The sequence below is a fragment of the Plectrocnemia conspersa genome, unplaced genomic scaffold (genome assembly GCF_051122295.1).
Source record: "Plectrocnemia conspersa isolate PC_06_02 unplaced genomic scaffold, ASM5112229v1 ptg000007l, whole genome shotgun sequence".
NCBI lineage: Eukaryota > Metazoa > Arthropoda > Insecta > Trichoptera > Polycentropodidae > Plectrocnemia > Plectrocnemia conspersa.
The window spans coordinates 10,559,228-10,583,091 of NW_028277171.1; the positions used below are offsets into that span (position 1 = coordinate 10,559,228).

Consider the following 23,864-nt stretch of genomic DNA (forward strand, 5'->3'; position numbering starts at 1 on the left):
AAGATTACGGACAAGCAAAACTCTATTAGAGCACAGGTTCCAGGAAAAGTTCTGAAGAGGGTGTCTATGTATTATACTTTATAAATGTTGTTCAAGTGGATTCCCTGAGAGTGAAATGTAAATGCAAATTTTAATTAACTTTATAGAATACAAGAGCAAGGTATGGCTAAACCAGTTATTGTTTATAATAACTGTTGCAGTTTAATCTTTGCATTATATACGTAACATAGACACAGCAAGTAAGAGAGCTTTTATATTCATACAAATTATTATATGTGTATTACAAGTTATATTTTTTACTAGTATAAATATAATTTCATAACTCAGCCAGTTAAAATGTATCATATCAATTGATTTACAATTTCACTGCTCAGTATTAATAATACTGTATTTGTTTACAAATAATCTTGTACGCGTATTAAACCCAAACTTAACCTAATGAAAGTTTCACTAAAGCAAATTGTGATTGATTAATTCGTTTAGTTTAAGTTTAAACAGCAAATGGACATATTGAAACAGTCAAATTGATATGTTGTTTTATAGACATTTTAGAGCAAAATATAATTTCACTAGTGCCATAAGATGTGAAAAAATATTCGGATATGATTTTACTGAAACACCATAAAATGAAAATATAACTTCACTGTAACATATATACCAGTACGATAGACCAGTGGTATAAGTATGTGATTATTACCTGAAAGACCTAAGTTTGAATCGTATAAGAACCAGTGCTTTTCAGTTAGGAATTAGTGATTATTGTATAATTAAAATTCCAATCTATTATTAAAGATTCACAGAGCAATATTGTAGTTAAAAATTAATGAAAAATTGAAATAAAATCGATCTTGGTCATGACTTTTAATTTAGTCTGGTACTTATTTACTAGATTTTGATTATGTTTGCCCCGTTGTAACGCATTGGGCTATTTATGTTTTCAAATGAAAAAATCATGGAAACGATTGGAATGAATATTATGTAATTTACTTTTAATTGTTCTACACGTTTCTATTTCGTCTAATACGAATAAAAAAAAGTTTGTTAAGTGAGGCCTCTGAGATAATTTAAATATTAATTTTAGTTTTTAGAAGCACTGGTATATTGCACAGCAAAATAGATTTTATTTAGATAGTTTTTAAATATACAATATTATGATACGTGAACAAAAACATATCTACACTTTGAAATTAAAGTATTAATACATCAAAAACTTAAAAAGCATTCCCTTAATCAATAATAGCAGTTTATTAGTTACAGAAGATGCAGACGACACTATGTATAAGTGGTACGAGTTTCTGGGCTCAATCTACCCGCATTTCAGCATTTATGATTTGCGTCATACGCATCTAGAGAAGTGAAAATATGATTTACAGCCCCGCATTTAATTTTTTTAAATAACAATATTTGCATCGAGTTCCAAACTATTAAAAAACTGTTTTGGAAATGTAATATTCGAAAAGGACAGCATAATAAATGATGATTTGTCTACATATTTATTATATTGTTTTAAGGACAGTATTTCTTTTCCAGATCGATGAAAAAATACTTTTGTACACATGATAGAAAAACTCTTTTATTGATAAAGTTCTATTCTGTTGAATTTTAAATCAAGATAGTTTAAATATACATTGTACACATGCAACATGTCGATAAAACATATAATAATAAAGCTCTAAATAACACTGCAAAAAATGGTCATAAAACATGATGGCCATGTGCAAAATATATACATATATGCTTTTCTTTGCTCAATTTGTTTTTACATAAAAACTTACTCAAATCAAATTAGCACTTAAATATCAACTACATAGAAAAAAGGGACACATAAATTATGAGTCAAGTATTCAAGATACATAAATTTACAAATTAGTTTACGTTACCGAAAACCGCAAATCGTCTAGCACATATTGTATTTACGCATATAAACAATCTAGCGGTTAGTGGTTTCAAGTATTGTATCAGTCTGGTAGATCAAATAAACTGATACGACGCCACACACAAAGCCAAATAAATACGTGTATAGTACACAGGTTGAGAAAGTCTATTGCAAACATTTACGATTGCGCTCTTGATGAAGCGTTCTTAATTAAATGTAATCCGGCGGCAGCGTTTTACAAAAAGGGTTTTCTCGAAAGATAATCATAACAGAATTTCGCAACGAGTCGCAAATTCGCGACGTGGAACTAGTTGAGCAATATGGTAGAACTGTCTAGCGGTAGACCACAGATTCTGAAACGTTTTTCGTCACGAACTAGGCGGCTTCTTCTCTAGATGCCCGCACGAAACCGCAATCATCTAATAAAAACCGCAAATAAATTCATAATAATAATAAAAGAGTGGCAAATCAAACGAAAGATTCCCAAATGTTGCAAAAAATACACTAAGCGAAATATTGACCTTGCGCTTATTGCTTGCGGTTCACATGACGAATCGTAGAGCTTTTTTTATAAGATGTATGGCAAAACTGCTTTGCATATAATCGATACCTACTGTATATTCATCAAGTGTTAAATTTAAGGCCAGGCTGATCGCTGTGCCGATTGAGAACAATGCCAAAATTATCTCGAAGGTTACAGAATTAAATCAACCATACTATTATTTAAGACCGATAATTCAGATATAAATATATTGAAATTGATGTCTTAATCTATCAAAGTAGCAATAGATATAGTGGAAAATATATTATTTTATTATAACACGTTCGTATTATATCAACATTTTATATAGGTACAGTGTTCCATAGACATTGAACTAATACTCACAAACCAGTGGTGGTGCGTGGGGTGTGACTTGAGGGAAGGTGTGGGTGAAATATCTTTGAACCTAGTGTAAACTCGTCAGTTAAAAGAAATTAAAATCAAATAAAATACGTCGATACACAGCAGTGAATGCAAACGGAAAATTATTTTTAATTATAGGATAAATAAACGTGTAATGAACACGCATATTACTACTAGTAAGTGCGATAATGAAACTTTTCAATTGATTGACTCTATTCCTAGAATAAAAAAATCGAAACAGCATCAAAATATTTGTTATAGTTTTGTTTAATCTATGTAAACCAATTCACAAGTTAATATTGTATTATCATAAAAATATCCATAAACGGAATTTTAAAAACAAATAAAAGTAAGACAACGTTTGATGAGCATTACCACGAAATAAATTTGAGAGAGTGAAACTATAAAATTATACTGTTGAGTAGAATGTGCAACAAGCTTCACGCAAGTCCTCCTCCTGACCGCTGCGCTGGAGCAAAGTAAGTCCCTCGCGCCTCATAAATGGCGTTAATTTTAATATGTATTTTCTATGTTATAATCGCAGAAAATTAAATGGTTTGCGATAGTGAGTATGAGACTACACATTACTACGTATCTTATAATGAAACATATTTATGCGATAATATATACAATTAATTGATACAAATTTAGAAAATATTGCAGCAATATCTCAAAGTTATAATTCATACACATTAAATATTCAACAAACCTGCTTTAACTGACAAACACGACCGAATAAATTCCACTCAAATATTTTTTGATTTGCTTTGGCATAAAATTAATATAGTCGTAGCACAAAAAGTGGAAATCTATTTAAAAAAATTATATATAATTGTAAGTTACTGAAAACACGGCATTAAAGAAACATTAACCATTAAAATTACTAGGACATTTTTATCACCATGTTTACGACTATATTGCTACACTTATTTAATAAAAAAGCATCGTATTTTATTAGTAGAAGCAATATTACGTTATTATGGAATTAATTACTTATGAGCCATTTCATTTTAGTTGCGTGTGTGGCGCTAGCGCTACAAAGACTCTTTGAACTTGTAGTTTATATATGTTACATTTTTCAGATCAAAGGAACATTGTAGTACCGCCCTCATGTTAGACACTTTCCAAAGCCATAAATCACAAAAGTCCATCAACTCAAAGGCACACCATTGCAAAAATTCTCAAAAACATAACGCAATATCCGGGCAAATTAACGCAATATACGGTTTCTAAAATGCAAATAGACATTTATAAAAAAACACATACACATTTTCTTCCGATACACTGTAATGTTATAGACACGGTTGAACCGGTAAAAGTAGTGGCACAAGAGAACCAAACGCGAGGATGTGCAACTAGCGAATAAGCGCCATTGCGGTAAAAACGAGAGTAGAATTCACTGCCGGGGAAAAAAGAGTAGAAGAAATGGGATAAAAACGAATTGGTGGTAAGCACGTGAATGCACATGTGCAGAATATTTTCTACACGTGTTACGCAACGACAGTTTCAAAAGAGCAATGACGAGCGAGAAGATTCAATTAGGATTCAAAATGTGTTCTTATGTGCAAAGATTTAAAATTAACATGTGTATATATTTTATAATATAATAAGAGAGCTTTTTGTTTGGTAGAAATTGGGACGAGGTAAAGAATTTCACAATATTAAATTCAATAGCGCAACTAAGGGACAGATATTACTTATGTACGCCTATGATATAATCAATCAACTATTATTTACTATACAGTTTCTCATTACGAAAATTCTTAACCAGAAGATGCGCAAACTTTTTGGGTTATTACTAAAGAATAAATAGTTTCTACAATATTAGCGGGCCGATTAAGAATGAATATTAGCCAAGAAGTTTTTCTGAAAATAAGACTATTCAAACAGAAGTCGGTAACCTTGTGGACCGCAAATATAATTAATTATTTTTAAAGGAAATAAATAAGGTCTGTTATGGTCGAAATACCGTTTTGCACAAAGTTCCACATGAATAAGATAACAAATAATTGCATAAAATATGCATGAATGCTTTGTTCTCTGAAGAATAAAGCAATTACGCACAAAGCTTTGCCAGAGACGTAATATGGATCAAAGCTAACGATAAACGTAAATAACCTTCAAAAAATTTCACATTTACAAGTTGAGATAAGTAAAGACACAATACACAATACATTGTATTTAATACAAATATGTAAGAGTAAAGAACAATATTTTTCACCCGCTTTGTTGCTTCAAGTTTTTATACAAAACGATTTTAATTCGTCCATCATATGCTAATTAATTGTTATAAAATATTCGTAAAAATGTCTGTAAGCATGCAATAACACAAACAATAAAAGATAATGGAGAAAAATCAAGTGGTAAAATACCAAGAAAATATTCACCCAAAACGTTGTAATTAAGTAGATATATACAGTTCTATGCAAAATCATTATAATCTGTACTTATGAAACATCATTATCTGAAAATAATATGCTAGCTTACACGAACAATATATAACCAAACGCAATCATCAATTTCACAAAGATCGTCATAAATTAGACAAGCTTTAGAAAAACCACATTGTCTAGTATAAAAAAATAAACTTGTTTGAAAAAATCTAGTATATGTCATAAAATATGATAGTATGACATGCCAGTTTTAATTTGAGTGAAAGATTTGCTAGCTATTTAGCTATTGAAAGTGTCTATACATTTATTTCCAAGCAAACAGGAAATGCTTATTGAATAAATAAAATTCTTTCAGGTAATAAAACATAAAAAGAGCAATCGCACAATTATCATGAAACACATTAAACCAAAATTGTGTTATTTGCATATTCTTTTACCTGGAGAAAGTATCGATTTACACATGACTGCGTCAGATGGTGTTATTTCTGTATATTAAAGCAAGCGCATTATCAATATCCTCTACATATAACAATGTATCAACTTGAGTCTCTAGAGAAAAGCTAACCAAGAAACTAAGTGCTTAGGATGGAGGATTACGGAGGGGTGGGTTATTAATTCAAACCTCAGCTCCGAGTATCCTGTATTCTTCGACTGAGATTTAGCAATTTGACACAGTACGTTAATAAAGTGACGCGTTAACGCGTGTGCTAATTTTTTTATTTAAAAATGTAGTTTTTATTGATTAAATAAAAAAGTGTATTATTCCGTTATAATTTAAACTAACCCTTGATGCGGTTGCGTCTAAGAAAAATTGCCTAAAGATAATATTATTTATGATTATTTTTAAAGTATAACATGCTTTACTTGTAAAAAAGTTATCTAATTTCGGGTTTTCTGAAGATCTCATAAATCTATTCTCAAATTACTTGACCAATAGATATCAATTCGTCAAGTATAATAACTCTTTTTCAGAACGATATAAGGAGTACCTCAAGGATCCAATTTGGGTCCATTGTTGTTTTTATTGTTCATTAATGACATAGAAACAGCAATAGAGCATTCAGATTTTTTATTATATGCAGATGACTTGAAAATTTACAAGAAAATGCATTAGATTTCTGATTCCCTCGACCTACAGGAGGGTCTTAACTCTATATGGAAATGGGCTTGCTATAACCAATTGCCTTTAAGTGTAAAGAAATGTCACACAATTTCATTTTCAAGGTCATTAACGCCGGCAAAATATTCATACCATCTAGGAGGATATTTTCTGGAAAGGTTTTCTTCAACCAAGGATTTAGGAGTGACTTTCGAAGAACGTTGGAAATTTAGCCAGCACATTGCAGAGACTCATAGCAAATCCTTAAAAATGCTCGGTTTTATCTTGAGAAATGCGCGTTACTTCAGGAATACTTTAGTATTGCGCACTCTTTATGATACTCTAGTCCGCAGCATACTAGAAACTAGCTCCATCATTTGGATCCCAGGCGTAATGAATCAATGTAATGAATTGAAGCTGGAAAAAGTACAACGTAAATTTCTTCGATATTTATACTTGAAGGAATACGGGTATTATCCGTTCTTGTTTCCCAGTGCTTTTATTTTGGGAGCCCTGGGATACGTTTCTTTGTCGACTCGCAGAAGCGTTTATGTAATTAAACACTTCTGGAAATTGCTCAAGGGCATCGTAGACAATCCTTCAGTGCTCGAGCAGCTTCAAATGTGGGCTCCTGAAGGTGGATATAGTTCTCGGTCGCGTCCACTATTCTTGCCTGTTAAGTGTAGAACTGGAGCACTTGCCAACTCTTCTCTGGCCAAGGCTATTTATCTGCTCAATTCTGTCCATAGTAATATTGACATTTTCTCTTGCACTTATGGAGTTTTGGTTCTGTTCGTATGGGACAATGCACACCTGTTGAGGTGATTTGTGTCTGTTGTTTTGTCTTGTTTATATTTGTATGTATTATGATGTATTAGTACTTTTGACTATCGTGACGCATTAGGTTAGCCTGTCAGGTCACGATGGTTATAATTTTAATAAATAAATAAATAAATAATAAAAAATCTCGCTGATTTTGTGTCGTACATTCGATCAATCTTGGAGACGGAAGCTTAATGATCTGAAGTTGGATAGCAGCAGCAGGAATACTTATGTTCACGTAAGAGGGTTAAATGAATATTTTAAACTCATAGTTGATTCGTTTTCTTAAAAACTGACCCATGTTATAGTTTGCGATAAATCAGGGATTCTATCCAAAATAGTGGACCTCTTTTGAATAGGTTTGCCAATCACAAATCATTCGTAGTATTACTAAATAAGAAGGTTGATCAACTAATTCTGCACATCCTAAGTTGAGCTGTGGGAAAAATAATAAATGTACATTGTACGTATATCAAAAAGGGTTCAGTCCGTGATCAAAGCCAACTTAATATTAAAAATAAGCCATAATATACAGCATATAAATTAATGCGCCTATTATTTTTACCGGGGTTGTACATATATATTTTATCAAAATACAAGGATGCAACTATGGTCTAGGAAATAAGGTTTTTAATATGATCAATTGATGATTTTGGCACCGAGTCAAAAAAAGAATGGATGCCTGATCTCGCACGCGTCCAAAATTTCAAAAATCCGCCCGGTTGACCCACAAATTCGACCCTGCGAGCCAATTTCAAAATCGTAAATCAATCACGGACGACACTTTACGTCCTCCGGTGACACATCCCGACGAACAAACATAAATTTTCATTATAAAACATATTATTTGGAAGTCTCCGTGGATTTTACGGTAGCAGTCGATAATAATAAAAAAATGCCATTCTATGGAAAGGGGCATTGAAAATCGGGTCAGCATGTTAGCGCTGCAAGGCCGAGCGATCGAATAGTTCTGTCTCCAATCTATCAGACACAGAACAATCGATTCAGATTGGAAACGGAAGCTTTGAAATATGCAAACAATCACCATTGTACCGAAAAATAGATTAAATCATTATGTAATCGGTTTCGGCGTAAAAAGGCAATGTATGCAATGAGAGTGTTAGCCGTTAGATCCATCCGACGAAAGTGATAGCGTGAAATGTCAAGACATGTGCTCGTGTCTCACGCGACCCAAATTCTGAGTGGGTTAAATAATACAATAGAACTGATTAATATCGATTCATAATGCATAATAAAAATCACGTTAAAGGTCAGCTGCGTTAAGAATTAGATCTAATAGATTTCCATTAGGCATCAGAGTATCGATTATGACCAAGGTCTGGGTAAATGCATTAAGATTTTTCTGCGAATTACATAAAGTTTATCATATATATGATTAATTAAATATTTAAAGATTATTGAATTATGAACTAATATTAATAATAATATTTTTTTATATTATGCTTGTTTAGAACGTTATGCCTAATATCAAAATCAAGTTTGAAATAAATTTCAGAAGCAGTTTCTCCTTTCGCACACAAAAAACTGATCACTGAATGGACCTCTGACATTTAACACCGATGATACGATTTTTTTATGAAGAGAATGAAATGGCGTGCCTTTCTTTTCTTGTTTCAGCATTGCTATTTCTCGCAAATAGAGCTATAATATTTAATGATTGGGAGCGTGACTAGCCGCTCCCCCTCCCTATTCCTGATAATGCATACCTGTCTCCTTAAATTGATTAATGATGCTGGAGACCATGAATAGAATCGCTCTAGTTTACTCGACCACGTCCGTCATTGGCGACAGCTCAGGTAGGAGGTCAAGAAGCGAAAGCACAGGTGCACTTTTATACAACTACTAACTACCCAAGGACTTAAAACCACATAAGCACAGTGAATGGATAATATGTACCAAATTGGGATTTGGTTCATATTATCCGTTTCTCAAAATAAAGAATTGGTACATGTGTTATTAAAAACTTTGGCAATGTCTCGTAGTTGTCATATGTAAATTCAAAAGATGATAACTAATTTAAGAAAACACGCGTGATTCTAGTATTTGATTAATATTTATACCAATTTTTTCCGTTTGTGTCAACAATGTGTCATTGTAAAAAAATCGAAACATTTTCAGCAATTACAAAATCTCAATTTGTCGTAATCTAATGGTAATACATTCTCAGAACAATCAGAATGCATTATCTTAGATACTCAATTGCTCTACATTACATTGGCAAAATGCAAAAATATGCAGATAGACATTGCAATTCTATTTTTTAACCTACGTTTCACTATCAAACTTTTACCTATTGTAATTATCGATCAATTAAATTATGTAATCTTAATAAATGTTACGCGAAAAATAAATAAATCCAAAAAAAAAATAAGTTTAGAACAGATTTTTCAATTACCGAAAATCGCATAATAAGCGTATATTGCCATTTCGACGAGTAATGCATTGGACATTTTCTAAAAATACTAAAATTCCAAAAATACACGAAATCGACGTATTTCGGAACGGTACGAATGTCAAAAGTATTACGCCATAGATTGGCTCAGCGGCCACTTTCTACAGCGTTTGAACATTTGCCATAACCGTTCCATTCTGTTTTAATACTGGATAACTTTTTCACACTATAATTATATACGGACAAAGAGTTGTTATAAATTCAAAGAATACTTTTCTGCTACAATATAATACATCGAACGCAGTGAAATTGCAACTACTATCTATTTATAATTGAGTTTATCTTTTGCGATATTATAGCGCAATAAAATCTACTAGCAATTACTATAAATTACTGATGTCCATAAAAGGACAAGCTAAAATAAAATATATTATTCAACGTTCGTGTACAATACGACCAAGTTCAATAATGGAGAACTTTTAGAAAATAACAATGCCATCGTATGTGGAATAGCAAATTGACTATGAAAAAAGGAGTGCTAACCAAAAATAATGACAGCCAAATCAATGTTTAATGAATTCCGCGCTAAAGTACAATAATCATAAACTAGCATCATTATCAAATCAAATGTCCTCGAAACCAAGATTATCTGGTTACTCTACAAGAGCAAGATCAATTACATGCATATATTAAACGAACATGACACATAAAGTTGATATACGACCTTAACAATATTAAACGAAATATTTATGTGTTGAACCTTACCTGTGAACCTGAAATAAATTGCGCCATAAATTAAAATAAATAACCATATTTTCGCCAGTTTTATCCATAATATATATAAAGGTTATAATTGTGTTATAAAAACCAATACGAATAAAAAATCTAGAAGTACATTAGATATGATAAAAAAAGTTTATAGTATAATTGATCTGAGCCTTTTAATAATTATGCATTTCAACTATATTAATAAAACCTTTAATTTATGTAATAAAATCGATCAGCAAAGTTCGGTAAAAAGTTTGTAGGGATTCCGTAAGTTTTCACATCAAAAAGAGGACAATCCTCGGAAATGTTCGAGGTTGAAATTAAAAATGGCTTACTGTGAAATATTTGGTACAAATAATACATTTAAAGCGTAGGGTTCTTAAATTTTAAATATCAATGCCTTCTAGTTATGTACTTATAACCGAAACTACTCCAAAAATTCTAATAAAATTGCTGGTGAGCTTTCTGTTTGTAATATAATATATTATGATATATTAACTTCGATCGCATTGTTTACGAGCTGTCAATCACAAAAAATGTTTACTATCCGAAAAAATCCGAAAATGTATTTTAGATAAATGCACAAACAATTCGTTTTATGGAACTAATTATTTATTTTATTGTACCTCTTAAAATAATTCTCTGTTAAATCGCACCCAAAATGTATATATCATATAACAAACAGTCAATAAGATTTTGTATATCTAATTTTATTTATGCAAATTTAAAAATAATAAAACAATATAAGTATTATGAATGAAATTCAATAAAACAGGTGTTGCGCTTATAAATTTAATAATATCACCTTACACAAGATTGATAAGAAACGTTTATGTTATAAAGAGAAGTTATTGATATTGTAATATTTACGCGAATTTAAAAGTAATAAAAAAATCAATTATAAATGGCGATTATATGCAAAGTTTAAATCGGTTAAATATGCGGTATATATTGTAATTATGGTGTTAGGCTGAAATGGAAAAATAGCCTATTACAAAGCATAAATAAAGCAGGGATTATATTGCCGAAACTGTGGATAATGTGTCAATATGTATTATATTTACGGGTGTAATGAACACGCACAATACAACCGTTCAAATTTTTTCACGCAACTTTTCATCGAGCGATATCTCTTGTAAAGGTCCAATTCTAACTTAACAAAAACAAAAATAAGCCAACTATCTTACTGACCTTGCCACAACGCGTTCATGCAAAAAAAGCCTTCAATCGTTTAATTTATTTGCTCTCCACAAGGCACAGCTCCACGGGGACGTTTCCCTAACACGAAAACGGTTCGACAACACGCGAAGCCGTGACTTTACTACGCAACAAGTCTCATCCGTACGTACACACTGTACGTATGTGCTACATAGAAATTTTGCAAATCAACACGTGGAAACAAACCGGAACCGAGCGGCGAGTTTGTTCGACTAGGTTAGGATTTGAAACTCATCGGACAACCGGCCGCGAATTAGTACACGGCCAAATTCGGACGGTCGAGAATGTCGCCGAGGAGACTACTCTTTGATTAGCATAAATACATTAGTTTAGGTAGGGGGAGAGGGGGAATCAGACGATTATCTGGTTTTGGCCAGCCACAGCCAAAAAATGGCAGCCGAGGTGAATCGATGTCTATTCGGGGAGCATAAAACGCACCGACGTTTTGTTGGGACCGTTGCGGATAATCGGTCGACGAATTTTGTTAATTTGTCGGTCTCGTCACGTTCGCCGCGAGCTCTTTCTGCGAAAGGTTGACGAACCCTGGCGAAAAGTGCGACGTGAATTGATAACTTCTATTAGAAGGACGAAGGGCTTCAAATGGTTTAGTGTGGTGAATCACGTTTCTGACGCGATTGATTTTACTCGGTTGGCAACAATGACGTTTCCTCCAGGATGTGTGAGTTTATCATGCCTCAATATCAGCAACGTTATTATAAGTATGTTTGTAAAATGGCTGTATCGATTCCTAATTCCGTTCTTTATATGGGGAAAAAACCAGTAAAAATGTAACAAAATGGTATCATGAATTTAACGCAAGAAAAAAAAGTATTCAGGATTAAGAAATATTTGGATGGCTATTATCACTCGTTTGATAAATATGGAAATTAATTTGTTACGCGTATAACAGTAAAAAGCAATCAGATACCAAGTCTTAAAATTTGTTTAATAGCGACACCAACTATTCTTAAATTAAACTGCTGGAGAATTTTTTTCAGCTCCGCATAGCCATCGCCGTTCTCAAGCGTTGAAGTCATGACCGCGACGATCAAGAATATGGGATGCGATCGCGACTCTAAAGCTCGCAACTGAAAGTTTTACAGATTACCAGCATAACCCCTTAACAGCTTAAAAAAATAATGCTACGCCGAGAAAGCAATGAATTGTACTCCAACGCTTCTAGCAAAAAAACACTAGGATGCAAATACGGATATGACCCGTACTTCCACTTGTTTTTATTCATCTTGTATGACAGTAAATAGTGACAGATACTTACTTCAGATATGAATCTTCATACATTTTTAATTTTATTTGGAAATGTTACTAGAAAAGCGCCTAATACACATAGTACATATGAAAAATATATCTTATAATCAAGTATTAAAAGATTATTTCGCGAAGCCGTGTAACCAAATATTTTCTAAGCTAATAACAATATATTTTGAAGTATAGAATAATTGTGGTGGTTATTAAGAAAATTCAAGTTGAACAACTCCAAAGGTGAACTCTTTGTGATCAAGAAATAAGAAAATGTGCAAGGTAATTTCTAGAAACCTTCCATAAGTTGTATTTTAAATAAGATTATTATTAGATGGTCATAAGCACTACAATTAGATTTATTTGACATATTTATTAATGTACACCAATATACTCCATGCGAAACAGCACTGTTACTTCTCAATGTTTATGGGAGAGGGAAACATGAAAAAATAATAAGTAACAAAAATAAAAATGATATGGGTTAAACGTCACAAGTATTTAGGTAGGTGAATGTTATAGGAATGATATTAAGTGATCGTAGTTAATATAAGAATCCCTCTAATACACTTTATATTACTCCCTTAAACAGTTTCACATATTCACATAAATATTATGTGATATTATTCCAGAAGGATTGTAGCAAGTTGCTATCAAGCGCAAATTTAGTTTGAATACTCGATACTTTGAAGCACTTTCTACAATATTCAAGGATTCAGAATAGAGTAAGGTTGTCATGGGACTCAAATAAAAACTATTTTAAAAAAGTGAAAAGTTGTGTTGAATTAAAATAATTACAGATCTTATCAAAAATTAAATATCATTATTATCCACGCTTGGTAAATTGATAAGTGCACATGTGTAGGTATACCTATATAAATACTACTGAGCGTATATAATTTTTCACATACTATATTGAGTAATAATACAAAAAATACGTACTCACGGGTAGAAGTTTGAAGATGGAATGAGAATTGAATTAAACTGTATTTAAAGAAAAACTCGAAGCTTGTGACATCACAAAAAGGCACTTATCAGAGATTTGCATCCCACGCGCACCTAATCGCCGATAAGCGTTGAGAGTAAGTTCATCGAACGTGTCCAGCGAAATGCGATTGTACACGTTACTTTTGTGCGTGCGATACGAACATATTTCGGTAGCAGTGCCAACACACGTGCTGGCACAAAATTGGCATTTTCTAGAGATTATACCGAAGCGAAGCAGTACGTACTAACAAAAAGTTGATAATTTTAATGATTACAAAATTGTAAATGACCGTCCATCCGGGTGTGTACGCACTTTCCGGTTCGCCATTCGATTAAATGAATCATGCGTGTTACACATTAATGGATAGTATAAAAAAATGGGAGATAGAATCTGTCTCAGTAGAAAAATAAGATTACTGGACAAACACTCGACGACTGTGGTTATTTACTGTAATCGATTGCAATAAATTACATAGCAGTGGCGATTGCGTATAATGTAATAATTGCAGTGTAGGCATACACGTGTAGCTGCCTATCTAAATGATGTATCATAGAGAATCTCTAACTACAGTCGATGGAAAGATGTTGTTTATTAAAATGTTAATTATAGTGAGTAACAAAGTTCCCAAGAAGTACCAAATAAGTGTACAACTGTTGATTGTAAAATTCAACAATTACACAAGCCTCTCTGATTGTCCGTAAACGCATAATAATTTATCTCCATTGCAGTCCCCTTGATTGCATAAAATTTCGTAGTAATATCAGTACAACGTTACTTTGAGTTTTGACTCATTACGAGATATTCTTATCTCGGTACTACTTTCTTTCGTCAGGAGTTTTACTGTAATTTTGGCGAAATAAACCATCTAAAAATAAACCTCGGCGTGTATTATACACACAAAAGAGAGGAATAATAAGTTTGTCTATCCATACCGTACTTCAATAGTGTAAGTGAAAAAATTACAAAAAGCAAATAGAAGAAAAAAGTTTGGGAACTTTGCCAACCATGTCTATGTTAATATATTCTGCAAAGCAGATGTTAAGTCGCCTTTTTGCTTTGCTTTCTGACTCTACATGTAGTAAGATAAACAAAGATACACAAGAAACGATACTACATTTGAGGCTGAAAAATCTAAATATTAGACAGGAAAGTTTAAAAAATCTCATTATGGAACTCGATATCATCGAATCAACAGGTGAAAAACACAAAACGTCTCTATATGCTATCTCAGAAACAATTTTCTGCAGCAGAACTTTATGTAACTAAACAGAGAATACAGCATCGGCTACCTTATTATAACAGTTCATTGTAATATTTGTTAAATGTTGATTAAATTTCGATTATTGAAACCAATCAATTTACAAAGTGCTTTCTAACTAGGATTGTATTTTAAATAATTAGGCATACTTTTTTATTTTTTTTATTATGCAGTTCATTTTATTCATAATTGTTAACATTAGTTAAATGGCCATTTAATGCTAGAATACCAAGATAGTATACCATATGAGAAAATAAAGTGCTAATTATATACACCATGAATTAAACTTGCATCATTTTCCAAAGTATAATAAAAAAATTAAGCTTTCATTAACTTGTGAAAATCATTTCACACTTATTTAAATATACTTGAACTATGTTTTATATGTTTGAACATAAAAATTAAATAAGTTTATTTTATTACACTTACAAAAAAGAACTTTTTAATTTAAAAATGTAATAACTTTAGTTAAATATATTGGATACGCAATAAAAATATTATGCGTATCAAGTTTCTGATAAGAGGGAAAACAACTAACCTAAAAATTATTGATACTTTTAATTAAATTAATAATAAATAAATTTAATTATTGATATTTATATTAATCGCAGATTTCGCACTGTATTCACACTATACAATTAGATAATAATATATAAATAAACATGTTTTAAATTTTGAGAAATCACTCTGAACACTAAGTAATTAAAATTATTTTTATAAACCATGCACTCTGCCAAGTACTTAAGCATTGTTGACTTTATAATATATGTATAAATATTATACATACAAAAAATATCTTACATTTTCTTATTTAGGTGATCTATTGTGTTTCGCAATTATTGATCTGATTTTATCAATTATATTAAGATAATTACAATAATATCTAGCACATCATACTTAACTCTTAAGTTGACGAGCCTTTTCGGATAATTTTCTAAATACAGATGTATCACACAATAAAAAATATGCATATGTATATACCATAAAGCAAATATTCTAAAAACCCATTAAAAACGCGTATCCGATACTTTATTCAATAATGATTTCGGCAACCAAAGGGTTAACAGTTGGCCTAACCTAACCTAACCAATTGTAGTAACCGCTAATACGTCAAGTGAGAAACGATGTTTCTTGAACCTGGATAAAACTACTTTCTAAGAAAAATAGAAAAGATTGGCTGTAAAAATGTATGACTCAATGAACTTGCTTTCGTCCTTGATTAGTCAGCCTCCGTTTTTTTATTAATTCTGTCTACAGATGACCCAACGTTGAGCTTTTAACTTTAACCGGTCAAGAGGACGACACGAGTCGAGCTTTGCCAATCATAACCCGCAGATGGCACGTCGCCGAGGGTCTGAACCCCCTAGATACACAGCCCGTGCTTCCCAGGGGCGTATTTTCTATGTATTATATAGTACCGAAACGAAAATATAATTTTCAAAGAAATATGTACATAGAAAAGTTAGAGAAACACTGACCAATTGAGCAATACGCCTAAGATTTGGATATTAATTTATAATAATGGCAAAAAACATGTTAATTAATAAATGATTTTATAGATATATTTTAGATGAAGATACTATTTTATTTTTCTTTATTACACGTTTTATCGATTTGACTATGACACTGTAGTTAACAGCTAAATGATTACGTCGTATGTGCTGTACAATGGCAAATAAAACTATTTTAATCCTATTTCGTTAGATACAGCTAAAAATGTTTTATGAAGAACGTGCAAGACAACCTCTAATATTCTTATCATATGAATTCGGTATACTAAATAAATAAATTCAACATTTTTCTTTTCTTTGTAACAGTAAAATGTCAAAACACATTAATGGCAAGATGTTAATAGTCATTTAAAATATTTGCTATATATATATATATACATAGTATGTATATAATATATCGACTCCCTTATAAAAATGGATTTAACATATTTTCACTCGTTAGTTTTAAATATACTGTGATATTTATTTTTGTGCAATGCGAGTGGGTTCATTTGACAGACCACCCAACGCTTTAGTAGATATTATAACTTTTTTTCGATAATTAATTAATTCTCACCTTGGGGGGTCTTAAAAGTAATCTATAATAAATTTAGTGCAGTGGGTGTTTATTATATTAATTCATACACTATTTTATATTTTCTATAAATTGTATCATATATGTATTATATATGTAGCTTGATTTAAATATCGTGTCTTAGTTTTGCAATTGACAAAACGTTTGATTAATAAGAAAAATATTTTTGGAATGGAGCATGGCCGAAACGAACAGCATTGTTACAAGCAATATGCATGATCTATTTTTGAAGTCACTCGCAAAATCGATGACGCTTGTACAAATGAAAGAATACAATGGGTGGCGGTTAACATGTTAACTGCAATTATTCGTTAAGCCATTTCGATGCAAATCCGCGTGAAAATAACAATAAGGCCTCGGACACACCGGCACAGCGCGCGATGCGTAACATATGGGCAGCGACACGCCGGTGTATTCGAGACATTAAACGGCAATAATGACGCACAACAAAAGGCGCTTGTCCCAAAATTACATCTGATACAAAAGCAACAAAGCGACAACGGTGGCTTATTAGCAATATGCGGGTTATTTATAATACATACATATTTATTAATATGGTTCAACCACCTGACTGGTTGATCGATGAGCCCAAAAAGCAGTTGAATTATTTATATACAAAAATACTTTCTCTGATATTATTTATATATTTATTAAAGTTACTATTACGCAAACTTCTACCGTAGGGTTCAGACGAAGAAGTAAACTTAGGATGATCAGTATTATTTATCAATATGTAGAAAGAAACTAGTAGACAAAATAATTTCGAACATATATAGATTTGCTGATTCTTTATAAAATATTGCATTTAAATACATTTCCATTGATGAATTATACGTGAACTCCATTTTTTAAATTATAATTCCGATCTTGTTAATATCAAGGTGATAAACTAAATCGCACTTAGATGTTGATTTAATTTCAGTATTTTTAAAATTTAGTCCCAGAATATCGGTATTGCATTTTTTTCAATAATGACTTTAACTGATCAAGTAACTTGAAAAAAAATACTAATTTAAGTCGTATTATATCGTTTAAACAAAATAATATAATATAACAATTAACGTTAAAAACGTTGTTGTATATAGCGACCCTTATTGAAACTATATGTTACACTACTTTATAATTAATAATATATATATAACTAATTTAAAGACTTTGATTTGATACTGGCGTTTTACTCGTTACTTAGTTCTTAATTGTGATAGCGATTGTCCTGATGCAATGAAATATTCACAATAAATAAATAAAAATATATGGATAGTAAAATCCTAATCTTAAAGAGATTCGCGCAACTGTTTACTTTTGTATATTTGTCGTGTCGGCAAAATATATGTAGGTAAAAATACAAAACAATTGTGTGAGTTTTTTCGCGCACTTAATGACTACAATGTAAATAAATTGGTAGCAAAAATATTTCGTACTGCATATATAAAGTAGGTGAGCATATTAATATAAAAATACTATTTTATTTCGGCATTGAAAACTTGGCCAGAATAACGAGATACTCATATTTAGCACACCTGTATTGAAAGCCCTAGCTGTATACTGATTGCAATTAATGCGATAGTAGTAATTTAAAATATTAGTTAACCAAGTAATTAGATGAACTGTGGTGAAAAGCCACAAATGTGGTTTATATTTGATATGTCTATTACACTGTTATATCTACTAGTGGTCAGTGCCTAGATTTTTTTCTGATTAATATTTAATATAAAAATACAAGTGATCCTAATCAGTATTTTTATATTTACATACATACATAAGGAAGTTGTTTTTCTGAAAGAGATATACTAATATCATAAAAACGAAAACAGGTTAAAATTTTGTGCCTATGCCTCCTTAAGAGTAATGATTTATGCAAAATTTTGTTCAGGTGAGGTGATATGGGATGAAAAGTCATAATATTGGTATAATGTCTTAGAGCACAACTATCGTATAGCATTTATTATATTAGATAATAATAGATAGATAGCATTTATTATATTATACATTTCTTCGTGGTCCTAAAGTGCAGCTGAACAAAATTTTAAGCGGTTGGAATTCAATATAATGCACATTTAAATATCAAGGGTGAGGTGGCTGGGGAGAGGTGGAAAAGTGTCTTTATTTAAGCAGGGTCCTAAAGGGTAACTTTGCAAAGTCAAATGTAAAGCTGTATCATATATGTATTTAATACATACGCATATTGGCAATTATGACCTCTATTAAAATTTATATATGAAACATAATTCGTTTATGGGAATTATTGAATGACCTTTGCTACTGTACACCTACTCTGGTGGGTGTGTGACACAATTACTCAAAAAGTGCGTTAATTGAGTGTGATTTCAAATACCAGTCGTCGTTACGTTCATTCATCATGCGCTATTCCTATGTAGCAATTTGTGTGGATACAATTTGGGTCAATTTTCTAACGCATTTGCCTCTCTATTTGGAGCTGCCAATCACCATTGTGATTGTATAATACTCTATAAGACCTTCAAAACACTCAAAATCAGCATCACTAATTAAAAAATAATAATAATACTAGTACTAGTTTTTAATACATGAAAACGTTTATCAAGTCCACGGTAAGGTCAGTGTGTATATGGAAGTGACAATGATAATATTATGAAATATATAATACAATATAACCTGAATGAATTTTCATATTAAGTCTAGTTTTAAACATGCATTCGCTCAATTGCACGGTATTCAATATCTCATTTGTTCTTTAGAAACATGTAAGACGTGCATAAAAGTTATATTCATACGCAAATAACGCATGTATATTTCTATATTTAAGTTGTATAAACATTCAAGTTATTATGTATGCAATATATAAACACACAAGGGTATTGACTTAACGCAACAATGGCTATCGTAAGTATAGTGTGAGTTGTTTACATAGAAAAAATCCAAAACATTATTGAACGATCAAATAACACATTCCTGATAATGTTAATATGTCAATATGTAAACTAGAATTACCTGATATGGAGTGACTATTACACTACAAGTGTTTACATTTGATTAAAGTAGTTATAACGGGAAGCTACTGTGAATTTTTCAAAAATATATGATATTCACAATATTCAATGTACATAATGCTGACAATAGGGTTTTGTTATTGAAAGTCCATAGTGTTTTGAGCCATAACAGAAGTATTTCTTGGTGTTTTGTTTATGAAAGGGAAAGAATGAGCATTGTATTGTATTAATAACACATTGTGTTTGAACAGCTTGTTTGACAGTAAGTATGTATGAAATATCACACATGTTTCACAAGTATACAAGTAAATCATAGCAATGTACGAGGTTGTTAGATATATAATGATAGTATAATCTAAAAATAACAGCAATATGGTGATAAAGAAGATTAAGAGAGATTTTTAACAAGTGTGTTCATAAAATGTTAAAATATACCTTTTAATTGTTTGTTTAGTGAAGTAATATATATAATGCTAAATAACTAAAGTAAAATAATGTAAATAAATACATTACAGCATGAATTTCCATAGATGTGGTATGTACAGAAGCAAAAATGGCAGTAAAATAAAACATTGGGCAGGAGTAACATATTTATGTCCAGATACAAGACATACGTTTGTGCTTTTAATACCTAATAATTTAAGTAAGTGCAAAATTGCCGACTTATATAAACAATACTGATATTTTGGTTTTACAATTCGGCTGAAATACTAGGAGTCCAGTATCTGATATATTATATCGTATATCTGGTATGCTTAATCCCAGAATGCTCAGAAATTGTTTATGTATACTAGCAACAACCTGTAATCTAACTAATTTATCGTTTTGTCACATGTATATTGCGAGTATTATTACTGCCTTTTGTGAGTATGACTGACATTCTTATAAAATGATGGAAATTAACAACCATTTTTCCTTAATCTTTTGTCATATTTATTTTAAATTACTATATTTTTTTTGTAAATATTTTATTTAGAATATATTATGGTGTTTTTAGCCGAAAACAATTATTAAAGATCCATTATTATTTTTACCTAAAAACAATATTTAAAAAAAGTAATAATGCGTGTATGACCACAATGACAGTAAATTCCATATTTAAAGGACAACTGTGCTTAAATATTATACATATATATTTATGTATGTAAATGTTTAATATACAATCTAATGTTAGCGTGTATAAGTTTTTAAGTTGAAGATAACAATTGTAAGGTTTGACAATTTGTACAAAATACATTTATTGTTTTTGTGATGTTTTTTTAATTATCAAGTTTTTATTTAAAGGATAATTTAGATGTCACAGCAAGCTATAAAATTATACTGTCGTTATACTAAAGTTATTGAACATCAAGCTTATTCTTAATTCACACCATAGAGACATCAGCATAAACCGCAAAAAACAATTAATTTAAAATTCCATATATCTTGAGTTGTCAACTTATTCACAACCAACGATATTATCTTAATAGTTAATACAAATAATTATTCATCAAATATATTGCGCAATGCTGTTTTCATTCAATATATTCGGTTGATTTCGATAGAGATACTACTAATGAGCTAAGCTCTACATTGCTATAAAAATTATATAAAGTTTTTATATTTGTAGATCTTTATCATTATTAATATAAATTAACAGATTATGTTGATATTTTAATCAAACGCGATGTTTTTGCTAATAAAAAGAAATTAAAAATTTCATTGTTTATCAAACTACATAACAAAAACAAAATATTATACAATAACAGAATATTAATGTCATTTAACATTAATTTGCAATTTATAACACACAAAATGAAAATCATTATTTAATTTTATTCATACAGTAAATGAAACATGCTTTAGAAACTTAATGTTCCATGTGTGACATATTTTATTACTCCACATTTAACATTACACACAAAAATTCTCCAGTATAAGTAAATTTTAAAATTAAAAAAAAATATATATTTATGTAAGATAACATGTGTTTTGTATACATATGCAATAAACACAAGAGTGAGACCAAAAATAAAATAAAAATTTCCATTGTTTATTGATCATCTATTTACATCGTTTCATTTCGGGCATAAGATGAATGAAAATTGCCTCATGAACTGTCCCACACCTTTCCATACGTTTCAATGCTTCATATGTGCCATATTGGAACACTAATCCCCGGCGGAATCTATGAATAAAAATAGGAATAGAATGCGGAAGAGGAAGGTAGTGGTTCACCCACTTGTATGGAGAATGGGAATAAAAAACGAGCAAGGGTTGGTAAATGTCAATGGCGAACTATTCTTATACAATTTAAGGTGAAAACTCACCGATTTCGAAGACTCGAGATGGCCGGGTGCGCAGGAGAGAGCCTTCGCCGGCATCCCGCCATCCCGCGCACCCCAACCGCGACCAAATGGCTCAGCGACCTCCGCCGCACTGACACCCGCACCGTCACTTAATGTTGCCGTTCGTAAAAATTAAATCTGACAGCCATTTTGAGTTCATTATTTTTTGACATTTGAATTATTGCATTCTAAGTTTCATGATTTAAATACATATTTGTTTATTTTTAATAATTTTTAATAAAAAGAATATGATGTAACTTCAGACTAAATTGAAATGCTTATTAGTCCCCACAACGAAATTAAATTTAGTAGAGAAACTGTATGAATATTACCGGAAGTCAAATCTTTTTTAATTTTTTTATAATTTAATGAAATATTATTTTTTGAGATTTTTAACAATAGTCTCAAGAATATCATAAATCGTTATTTAAATATAATTTTTACAATAAAAACCATCCCCAGCTGCAAAGTGACATCTAATAATTGTAAATAATAATTTATGGATTTACAAATATTATTTATTCATAAGTCATCAGTTGGTACTGATTTAATCTGTTACAATGCATTGGGCATACATCTGCCAGGTTGTAACCAAAGATAAAAAACGCTCCCAATGGAACAGAAAGAGAATTGTATTTCTTTATTCAATACCTGATCAAAATATACATAGAAATTTAAAAAAAAAATATTGTATTGTCACTCATAAGCTATTAAAATTACAATATATGAGGGTATTAAATATACTACCTTATTTAGGAGAATTCTAAGACGTTTGAGAACATTGCTACACTTTCAGAGCTACGTTTATTTGTACTTTCATTTTAATAGAATTTTTTGTTGAAAAATATATAATTTGAATGGGTCTTTCAGTACTAAAGAAACGAACAGGGCCGGCCCGAGAACATTCAGCGCACTGGACTTATTTCAAAGCTATTTAAGCAGAGCAAATTCCTGTGAAAGCTAAAAAAAGTCGTTACGGAAATTTTTGTTTAAAAATCATCTTGGGTGAAAGAAGGGGAAAAAAGGTCATTTCAATAATTTTATTCAAATATCATCTCCGAATTTATTTTGCGGAGATACTGATTCCGTGTTAAATATAAGCAAATGCCGTCCACATTTATAATAAATGCCCCCTTCCCCTTTTGAAGCAATTGGTGTTTCTTTTCATTCTAACGCTCCGGGTGACTACGGGTTCAGTTCACCCCTGGAAACTAATAACAACACTGCTGCACTTTAATGCACGTTGAAAGTACGACAGCCATTTTAAGTTACTGTTGTTTCCATGGTTACACGCCTAATTCATAATCTTTCTTATTAGCCATTCTTAAAATTAAAAGTAAAACTTTTAATATAAATCAATTCTGAATTCTATTTATTTTGTTGTTATTTGTAGGGTAAATTGACGTGCCTTCTAAAAATTACACTTCACTATTTATTTATTTTTTATTTAATTAATAATAAAAAATCTTAATATCATTTGTTAATAT

General features: G+C 30.9%; 1 protein-coding gene across 1 annotated transcript in view; it reads right to left on the bottom strand.

The window, feature by feature from the left end:
* Window positions 1-22,504, bottom strand: part of LOC148233902 (beta-1,3-galactosyltransferase 5-like) — a 45,123-nt gene extending 22,619 nt beyond the window's left edge. Inside the window, exon 1 of the mRNA XM_088188907.1 lies at window positions 22,360-22,504. The gene's annotated coding sequence lies outside the window, so the exon portion shown is untranslated. The remainder of the gene's footprint in view (window positions 1-22,359) is intronic.
* Window positions 22,505-23,864: the final 1,360 nt, after the last annotated feature.